Here is a 10,989-nt window from a genome sequence, read left to right as displayed (position 1 = left end):
TCAAAATAAGTTCATTAAAGGGTAAAACTCCTAACCCAAAAAACAAAGGTGTTACAGAATCTATAAAAGACCTTTTAAGGGATTTAACTTTGTTGAAGCTCGAATAATAAGATCATGCTTTAGAACATTCAAATATGTAATTATATGCATAATCATCCTCTTAGAAATGGGTTCTTAGGAATGGGTTGTTAAGAAGTCATCATCAGACGTTAATGAAATTACTACAATGACTAGATAATATCGTACTAAAACTAGGGTGGTCACTAAATGGGTCGCAAAGAAAACCTTTATCTACGATCCCCATCTAAAGGACATTTTCTCACAACAAATGATTTCCAAAAATCTGATGATTGAACTTATCATCACAAAGTATGAAGTATCAACAATCAACTAAATGTGTGAAATACGTGTTTCTTTTTTCAAAATGATTCTTATTGAGATATCGATAGTTTAGAAATGATTTGACTATTGTATATCAAACTTTATGATCACACATGTTTTCTTTGTAAAACATACTTTGACCACTATGTATACACCTAATCTAGTTATTATAGATTGTCATCAATCTTCTTATTTCATTGGTTACATTTCTTTTGACAAAACTTTTCTTACTTGCAATTTTGACGATTACTATATAAATAATTATCGTAATAACAACATTTTAGAAGAATTTTTTTATTAATTATTTGGTATGTTAATAATCAGTATAATCCTTGATATCAATTTGCTCTTAATCATTCAAATTATTAAGAAATTACAAGTTGGTTCTTTTATCACAAAACAACCTCATATAATTTAAACTCTTTTACTCACTAGAAACATGGATAAATCTCTTTTAAGCTATATCTTAAATTTTTGTCATCACATATGTCATCATTTCTTGACATAATTTATATTCTAACATTTTTTAAAGAAGTTTGTCAAAAAGACTACCATTAGTTTTCCAATCTCCTTAAATATCACATATCCATTTGACTTTAGTGTTTCATTCATAACTAAATCATAAAATATTAATTTTAAAAGGTATAAAAAAAATAAATGCACCCACGTTAAGCTTTACATTCTTTTAAGATTGTCATTCACAAATCCAAGAACAACAAAATATCATTATTCATGAAAACTCTATCATCATTTGTAATGCTTTCATGAAAATCAGATTTTAAACTTTGCAATGATTATCTTCAAATTTGAATAGTTATGTTAGTATACGTACAATTATTTATTATGTTGTATTTTTATATAAGCCCAATTATGTATAGCCCATTGGCAATCTTTGTAATCTTATATATCATATAAATATATTAATAGAGGTGCAAGTTAGGAACAATATTAGCCTCTTGGTTTACAATTTTGGATTCTTGGCTGGGTTTAGTGGTAGTCGACTTGTAACATCCGTCTTTTCAGGTACTATACTCTTATGTTTATTGAATGAAAATGTGTGAAGTGTTTTGTTCTGCCACGGCGTGGAGCATTGTTTACCACAACGTGGTGGTTATATGATGCCACGACGTGGTGTATTGTTTGCCACAACGTGGCGTCGCTGTGTGCACAAACCCTAAGTTTCGGGTTTTGGGCCCTATATAAGGAATATGGGGGTTAGGGTTTCGATCACTCTCAACCCCCATCACCTTCAGGAGATGCTCTCTTAAACCCTAGCCTCTTCTCTTGCCATTTGAGCTATTTATTGGTGTTTTGGGCATTTGAAGGTTGATGGAAGGCCTTGTTGAGCAAGGAACCAACTAGCAACTCATCTCTATCTCTTGGTGCACCTTCTGGACCTTTTGTAAGTCTTCAAGCTCTCACCTTTATGATTCATATATTGTAGATCTAATATTAGGGATCATTTTCTTCATGTCGTGCTCATATGAATGGTTGTTTTAGATAAAGTTGTCAACTTTATTACAATATTTTCATCCGTCTTATTTGTGAGCTTTAAATTAGCATACAAATAATGATAGAGCTTAAAGAAAATGGATGATCCCAAATAAATTTTATTGAAAAAAAAAGTAGAAGAGAGAGTTGGTGTTTCAAGAGTATAAAAAACTTCAGTGTCAAATACACTTTAGGTGCAAGAAACTCACATAATTTAAAGGTATGTACTTTGATCTCTAGTAAAATTTTGGTAAAAGTTTTGTATCCTTTGGAACAAAATATATAGCTTGCACATCATATTGCTTATGATATGAACCATTTCCAATTAGTTCCCTCGTGACAGTTTCATAATAGTCTTTTAAAATTAGATAAGAAGAGAGACTAATTATCTATGGATCATATGTGTAGAAGCATCTATAAACATATTATAGGTTTCTAAGAATCATCACTCGTCTTTTGACAGAAAAAATAAATTGCATTGTTGAATTGGCATGACACATGTAAGATCATGAGATTGGTTTTGTCTTTAATAGTCAGTATTTTTTAGAAGAGAGATCAAATTATATGGATTATCATATTAAGACCAATATCTTATGTGAGATGTGAATGGTAACATTTGGTATAAGAAGAATACACAAATGAATCACCCAAATAGGTGATTATTTTGAGTTTGCTTGGTAGACATCAAGGTTTATTATTAATTTTTTCAACAACGTCTAGTTATGATGGAGGTCTAACAAAGTGTGGAAATGATACTGTGTTGGTGGACCACTTCAAAAAAGTATTAAAAGGGAAAATTGGATAAATAAAGTCAAATAAAAGTGATAAGACATTTCTTGTATATTTTCTCACTTCGGGTCCAATATTATCACCAACAGTTGAAAGGTCAATAAACGACCTTAAAAAGACTATCAGAAGGAGTTAGGTCCGACCATCCGAGAGTGTAGAAATGTTATTGCATGACCGTCTCAAAATAAAATTAAAAAATGAAAAATTATATAAACGAAGTCAAACATAAATTATGAGAAATTCTTTTATATTTTATCTCCGAACAAAGTATTAAAAGGAGAAATAGAAAATATACTAAAAATAAAATTATATGGATCAACAATATTGCCGGAGATAATTTGTATTTAATGTAACTTTTTTTTTTCTATCATCCTAAATAAAAATTTCACAAAAACTGTCAAATATAAACACCTAGTGGATGTAAACACTTAGGTCTTGCTATGGAAAAATAAGTTTAGTTATTGACTTGTAAAGACAAATATGTAAAAAATGAAATGAATTTTTATGTGTTTTTTAGAACCCCACCCACCCCCATAAATGAAAACGTATATTTAAAAGTTTGAGAAGCAATTTTGTAACAAAAATCTAGTATCTAAAAACGGAAAAATATTATAAAAAAAAAAACACAAATAAAAACAAAGATATAAATGAATTTGTAAAACAAATTATCTTAAAAAGTAATTTAAAAAAATAAAAAATAAATTTAAAAAAAAAGTTGGCGAAAAATTATATAAAAAAAAAAGGTTTGGACCAAATTTGTAAAAGAAAATGAATATTGAACCAAAAAGGTAAAAAGGAAGAAGCTTTTGCCAAAATTGTAAAAAGGAAAACCGGATGGGATGGGCAATTGGCATGAGTTAGGACTTAGGATATAGGGCAGGGGATGCGGGTTAGCTCATACCCGATTTGTAACTATGTGGAAAATATAGTTAAGAGAGGAGAATACCTTGGACAAAACATTTATCAAACCACTACGATGCACATTATTTTTCTATAAATATACCACATATTAAATATGAGATAACCTAAAACTAATAAAAAATAAATAATAGAATTACTGTCCATGATACTTTTCTAAATTGTAAGAGTTATATAATATCTCAAAATAGTGAAATATCACAAACCTTTTACAAAAACAACGACCATTCTTATGAATCGATCTCACTAAATTAAATTAATTTAATGAAGTTTAATTTTATAGAATGTGTAAATATTTGTAGTACCTAAAACATTGATCGCCTGGTGATGGAAAACCTTGACAAATCACTCTCCAAAAGAAAGTAAACCGGATTCAATCCCTTTTAGGTTTCAATTGACGGGTGACATCAGCCTCATAAATAGACGTTTTAAAGTTGGGCAAATTACACCAATCGTCCCTCGTGCATATGCCAGAAAGCGTGTTTAGTCCCTATTTTCAAAAATTAATTCAGACAGTCCCTTATATGGTAGAAAGGTGCACGCTTCATCCCTCGTTAGTTTAAATTTGTATATTTCATCCCTTGTGATACATGAAATGACTAAAATGCCCTTTGTAATTTCTTTTTCATTTATTTTGACATTTACGTTCTTTTTAATTATTAATAAATATTTTAATTAAGACTATGGGTCCACCTAGCTACCACCATCACTTGAAATCTACACCACCAATAGAAACTTGCACAACTACCATCGGAAATCTACCAACACCTTGTACCACCCAACTCCTCGGTTCAAAGCTCAAGACCACCACCCTGCTTCCATCAAGCCACCTTTCACCTCCTCCTTATACCACCTGTTCAAAGCTTAAGACCACCACCGCCACCCTCCTGTACAAACACCAACAAACCAAAAAAAAAAAACTCATTCGAACACCATCTGTCACCGCTCCATCATCACTACACCTCCACCCTCAAACACCACAACTGCCACCTCCATTGCTATCAACTACCACCAGCAAACAAAATTAAAACAATAATCTGATGTAACAATCTTAGAAAAACCACAAACCTAAATCTACTCAGAATTAGGGCAAAATTAGTTTGATTAAATCCAAAACCCAAAATCATTTTGCTCAAATATAATCAGAAGAAACACAACCCCTAAATCAGAGTTTGAAGTTGGGTTTACTGTGGTGATCTTAAGAGAAATCAAACCCCCACCGGATATCGACACACAACCCCCCGCATACTTTGGAAAATCAACTAATATCGACACACAACCCCTCGGGATCCCCTATCGGAAATCAACACTAAGGTGATGGAAAATTTAGAGTTGCAGGTTTCCGGTCGACAGTGTAATCGTTGAAGGCGACTTCATCATTATCAACGTCTCTCGTTAGAATCCAATTTACAGATACAAAGACAGGAGAGACAACATAGTTATTTTCCACAACGATGTCGATGGATCTAGAGTTGTAGAGTCGTAATAAGGTTTTATCTTCGGAGAAGTAGTGAGAGACGGAAGCAGAGTAGAGAGAGGCAGTCTGCCATTTTTGTTTCAGGTGAGTTTGGGGGGACGAAAGGAAAATGAGGAAAGGGAAGGGGGGAGGTCCGATCAAGTGGACATATTTATTTATTTATTATTTTCTTTAAATTTAAAATTTATAAACAAATAAAAGAAAATTGAAAAAGAAATTATTAAAGGCAAAATAGTCTTTTTATGTACGAAGGGACGAAGCACGCAAATTTTAAGCAAACGAGGGACGGTTCGAGTTAATTTTTGAAAATAAGGACTAAACATGCTTTCTGACATATGCACGAGGGACGATTGGTGTAATTTACCCTTTAAAGTTTAAACGGTCCGAATGTACTGATATCTCCGATGGAGTTATCTGGTATAAAAGATAAAAATAATAAAAATAATAATGGTTTGATAATACTACGGTAGTGTTTGATACTAGTCTGGCCGAGTCAGCTCAGACGTTTTTGGCTGACTCGGTCAGCAAAACGTGTTTGGTAGTTCAAATTTACGCATCTGACTAGCTAAGAAACATCTGATTCAGATAGAAAAGGCAAAATAGCTGACTGAGAAAAAGGGGATACTATTCCATCTTTACCCTTGCCCTACCATTCTCTTTCATTGCCTCCATCCTCATTCTTCTCGTTCGATTCTTGCAGCGCCTCCATAGCCATAAAACAAAACAGCAAGCATCGAGATTTCTTGATATTCAGTCACCGACGATCTCCTCCATACCAGCGCCTTCATCAACTACTTCTTCTCATCAGGTACGATTCCTTTATACCCCTTCATAGAAGATCCACATAAAAGTTTTTACTGATTTACTGTTGAAAATGGGTTCCGATTTCTACATAATTATGATTTGCTGTTGAAAATGGGTTCCAATTTCTGCATAATTAGATCAATATATTCTTCTGATCAGGCCTGAACTTCTCTAAAAGTTTCGAATTTTGCTAGATTTCTGCAGAATTTGGTTCAGAAAGTAGGCTGGAGCTAGATTTCTGCATAATTTTGTTGTTCAACTGTTATGTTCATGTTTGAACTTCTCTGAATGTTCTTAATTTTGCTGATATGTTGATGTTTGCTCCTCAATGTTATTTGTTTCAAGTGATTTTATTGTTGAACTCTAAAGGAATATGTAAAAAGTAAAAAGAAAGCCACTTTCTTATATGCTAATTTTGTTGTTGATTTTGCTTTGAGAATTGGATCAATTTTGTTGTTTTTTAGGAATACCACATACATATATGTTGAACACTTACATATCAGTCGAACCGAACTCATACATATCTGTTGATAAAGTTATGAATATTTATGTGTTAGGATGTTGGTTTGGAACAAGTATGAGGGCAAAATGGTCATTTTTTTATCGGTTAGCACATCCAGTCAGATGTAGAATCAAACAACATGGTTTTTTACTCAGACAGACATTTTTCAGTCAGTACTTTCTCAATAAGCAACTTTCAAACGGGAACTAGGTGTGGTCCATCATTTTAGCTATTATCTCTTAAAGTTTTTGGTTAACTATTTAATAAAAAATGATAGTCTTTGGACAGAAGCAAGCTCTACTTTATAGGCTCTTGTAAAATACGCGTGGGCGTGGCTAAAGATATTTTATTGGAAAAAAAGAAACATGAAAAACATTATCCTCCCAACCCCAAAACAAGAATATCATAAACATGAAGCAAAGAACCCAACCACGAAACCTTCACCTGTCGCACACGAATGGTATCGGCATTAAATTAAATTCATCCTTCCTACTTACTTCACTCTCATCATTACAATATTATATTTATTTCAATCAAAAAATCTACATATAAATATAAATATACATAATGTTTTTAATAAATTTAAAACCACCAACCTTCGTTTTTATCACTCGTAAAGACAGCCCCACTGTATTGAATTCATTGAATGGAGATTGACAAACATATTAGTTATTTATTAAATAAAATTTTCATTATGAGAATATATTGTAATAATATTTATTATAAAGTTATATATTATAATTAATCGTATAAATAATATACAATATATGCATCTTTTATATAACCATCTTTTTAAATATTATAAAATTATATACGTTTTATAAAAGATATGATAACAAGTAAAGTTAGTAAATATGAAAGAAATAAACATTTTTCTTTAAAAAGTATTTTAAATATCATGATTTCAATTGGAAACGAGATTTTTGAAAAATATAAGGAATTTGCTTCGGACAATGTTAGAAGACTCGTATGTAGTGCTCATGTAAAATTTTAAATGTTTGTTATTAATTTTAACATTTGAATTTAACGTAATATAATTTACTTAATAATACTTTATAATAAATTATTTTATAGGTCGCAAATAATAGTAATTTTTCAATAAACTGAATGCTATAACAAAATAAATTTGAATAATTATCCACCGATAAAAGACTGGATAAAATATTATTATTAATTTGTATATATATTTATAAAAGTACAAAGATTTCCTATATTTAATGTCGTGAGTCCTACATATCAGTAAATGGGTCTAACAAATATATATATATATATATATATATATATATATATATATATATATATATATATATATATATATATAGTCACTCATAAATCATAATATTATCTTCTCCACTTCAATACTTCTGATTTTCCTTTTGGGTTAAAAATCAAGAACGACAAAAACAAAGATCACACCGACAATAATAAAATTGCAATGGCTTTTCATTGTTGACTGTGGGTCATCTAATCTATTTAACTCTAATTCCACCTTCCTTTTGGCTTCCATGGGGTCCGTACGCACCAACCAGCTCCTTCAACTCCTTTCACTGACACCACCCTCCTCCCCATCTTTCTTTAAGTACCCCTTTTGCTTCCTCTTCAATCAACCTTTTCATTCCAAATAAGCAACCTCGATCCATCTTCCTTTAAACTACTGCTTCACTCAAACTCCAATTTGCTCGATTCGATGTTTTTTCTCAAATTCTTCGGTTGCTTTGCAATCTCCGATAAAGTGGCCGACTGTGCTAGCGAAGATGGTGGTGGATGCTGTACTAGCACCACCGCTGTCAACACCAAAGATACTTGTCTTGTAACTTGTGTGAAGAAGTTTTCATGGGAGGAAATAAGGAAACGGAGCAGGAATTTCTCAAGGGTCATCGGCTCCGGAGGGTTTAGCACCGTGTATCTAGCTAGACTACCGGATTCCGGCTTAACTGCTGTTAAGATCCAATCGGCTTGCACCGAGAGGCTAGCCGGGATTCATGATCAAGAGCTTCGAGTCTTGCTCCGACTAAAACACCCGAACATCGTGAAGCTTCTTGGACACTGTGACGATAGAGAAGAAGAGCGTGTTCTGTTGTTTGAGTATGCATCGAATGGTACATTACATGATAAACTTCACGTAAGCAGCAGCGTAACGCTTACATGGAAAGTGAGAAAGTTGATCGCTTTACAGCTTGCTGAAGCTTTAGAATATCTCCATGGGATGCATATTATCCATGGAGATATCAAGGCTTCTAATATACTTTTAGACGAACAACTAAACTGCAAACTTTGCGATTTTGGTTCAGCTAAATTAGGGTTTACTTCCATGGTTTTACCTCCATCATCGACGAAAATGAAGAGAATGATAATGGGGTCGCAAGGCTACATGGATCCACATTATCTTAAAACGGGATTAGTTTTAAAGAAGAACGATGTTTACAGCTACGGAGTTGTACTCCTTGAACTTGTTACGGGGAGAGAAGCATTTAATTTGGAGAAGGGTGAGAAATTGACGGATGTTATTGGTCCGGTGGTGTGTGGGGTGGTGGGAGTGGAGGACGTGGTGGATCCACGGCTGAGATACGATGGGAGCTTGGATTTGGAAGAGGTGAGGGCTATGGTTACATTGGCTGAGATGTGTATTGGGAGTTCACCCATGGTTAGACCTTCTGCAAATGAGATTGTAGTATCCATGAAGAACAATTTTTTATCCATGACTTATTAATTTGTCAAGGATATGACGCTTTCTCATGTAAATTGATTTTTATTTTTCTCCTTCTTGGATAAAGATGATGTTATTGGCTTAATCGAGGTTGCGGCCATGCATAAATGTTGTATCAATTTGAAACTAGGAATTCTCATTTTGTCGTTTCAAAAGGGTTGTTGAAAAAGAAAATTTCAAATATCGTAGAAGGTTGTAGATATTAGATTGTTTATTGTTATAAATTCTTTTTAAGAAACCAATGAGAGTTGAGAGTTGTGACCGAAAAAAACTTTACCAAATTCTCATGTATTAGTAGCAGTTGAAACGAACCGATCTTAAATAACAGCACAAGAAGAAAAACAAATGTAGCTATAAATTCAAATTCAAATAAGTTCGTACGCATGGAAAATCGCTGAAATCAAAGATGATGTAAACAAATTCCAACCTAAAAAGGAACTTTTGATTGAAAATTTATGATGATATAAGATTGTAGAGTAAATTACTGTTTGATCTCTATGGTTTATACTTTTAGTCAAATTTTTAAAAATTTAAAAAGATACCTCGTTGAGGTTTAAACAAATTACGCTATACGTCCCTGGTCAATTTAAAAATCATTTTACTTTATTTTATCTTTTTGTTATTCTATCATATTTTTAATTTCTTTATATATATATATATATATATATATATATATATATATATATATATTTTAATGTATTTTTACATATTGTTTGCTTATATTTTTTTTGACATTTTCTTTGAATGATTTTTCTAGTATTTTGATGTTTTTTTCGAATACATTTGTAATGTTTTTATCGACGTTTAGTTTGTTTATATTTTTACAAAGATTTTTACAAATATATTTTGTAAAAGAAATGTAAAAGGGTTTGTTAAATGTGTGAATATGATTAACATAGATTAGGTATAAAGTTACTTATTTGTAACGTCCCAAAAAATGATATATTTTTTTTATTTTAAAAAAAGATAAAATAGTTTTCATAAAAACCAAGAGTCAACCAAATCACTATTTTCACAACATACTATTAAAAAGCAGAGTATCAAAACCTAATATTTCTAAAAAACATGAACAATATTAGATGATGTGTACAATCATGCTTTCGTCTGGTCCTGATCATTAGAAATACCTGAAACATTTAAATCCACAACTGTAAGCAAAACTTAGTGGGTTCCTCAAAGTATCACATACATCACATATAATTATTCATAACAGTAACGGGTCTGTAACAGCCCCGGGTCCGTATCGACCCCGACTCCATATCGGATTTGAGTTTGTATCGACTCAATATGTTTCAACCTAATGGGTCAGCATCGACCCTGAGGCAAAAACCTACCTATAAGTATCAGCTAAGACTCAACTAGTCTATCATACCATCACAACACAACCACCATGACATACATAACATAGTAAGAAAACCTACCTCAAAGACAAAGCAAAAACCTCCACAACTAACAACACAGAAAGGCAGGCATAACGCCCCCTAAACATGTATTCCAAGGTCAATTCTCAGCCTATGACCTAAAAACCCTAACATTTGAATCAAGGTCAAACCTAGTCAAAAGTCAATAATCAAAAGTCAACTCACCAGACCACCATGCCATGCCCTAAAATATCCAGCTGCGATCTACGAGTCTACCACACCGTGGCTAATTGCTTGCCACGTTATGGTAAATAAAATTCAGTCGCGACACAAGAGCTCGCCAGGCTGTGGCCAATCCCTGTCCACGCCATGGTTCACCTGACAGTTTCAACTTCTTATTAAGTCCTTAATCTTGTAAGACCAAAGCTTAAACTTTATAGAAGGCTTAATCATAGCAAGACGAGCCATAAAAATCCTAACTTTATGAACTTAAACACCCCATGAAAGCCCTACTCCATTTTAGTTCAAAAATGGCAAAATATGACTTTGTTTCATTGCA

The 10,989-nt window shown here is 32.5% G+C and overlaps 1 pseudogene; it reads left to right on the top strand.

The window, feature by feature from the left end:
* The first annotated feature begins 7,861 nt into the window (after positions 1 to 7,861).
* Positions 7,862 to 9,250, top strand: LOC145135787 (putative receptor-like protein kinase At4g10390 pseudogene; annotated as a pseudogene).
* The last annotated feature ends 1,739 nt before the right edge of the window (positions 9,251 to 10,989 follow it).

The sequence above is a fragment of the Lactuca virosa genome, chromosome 9 (genome assembly GCF_052849685.1).
Source record: "Lactuca virosa cultivar CGN04683 chromosome 9, Lactuca_virosa_CGN04683_v6, whole genome shotgun sequence".
Lineage (NCBI taxonomy): Eukaryota > Viridiplantae > Streptophyta > Magnoliopsida > Asterales > Asteraceae > Lactuca > Lactuca virosa.
This window is presented reverse-complemented; position numbering and strand designations above follow the sequence as displayed.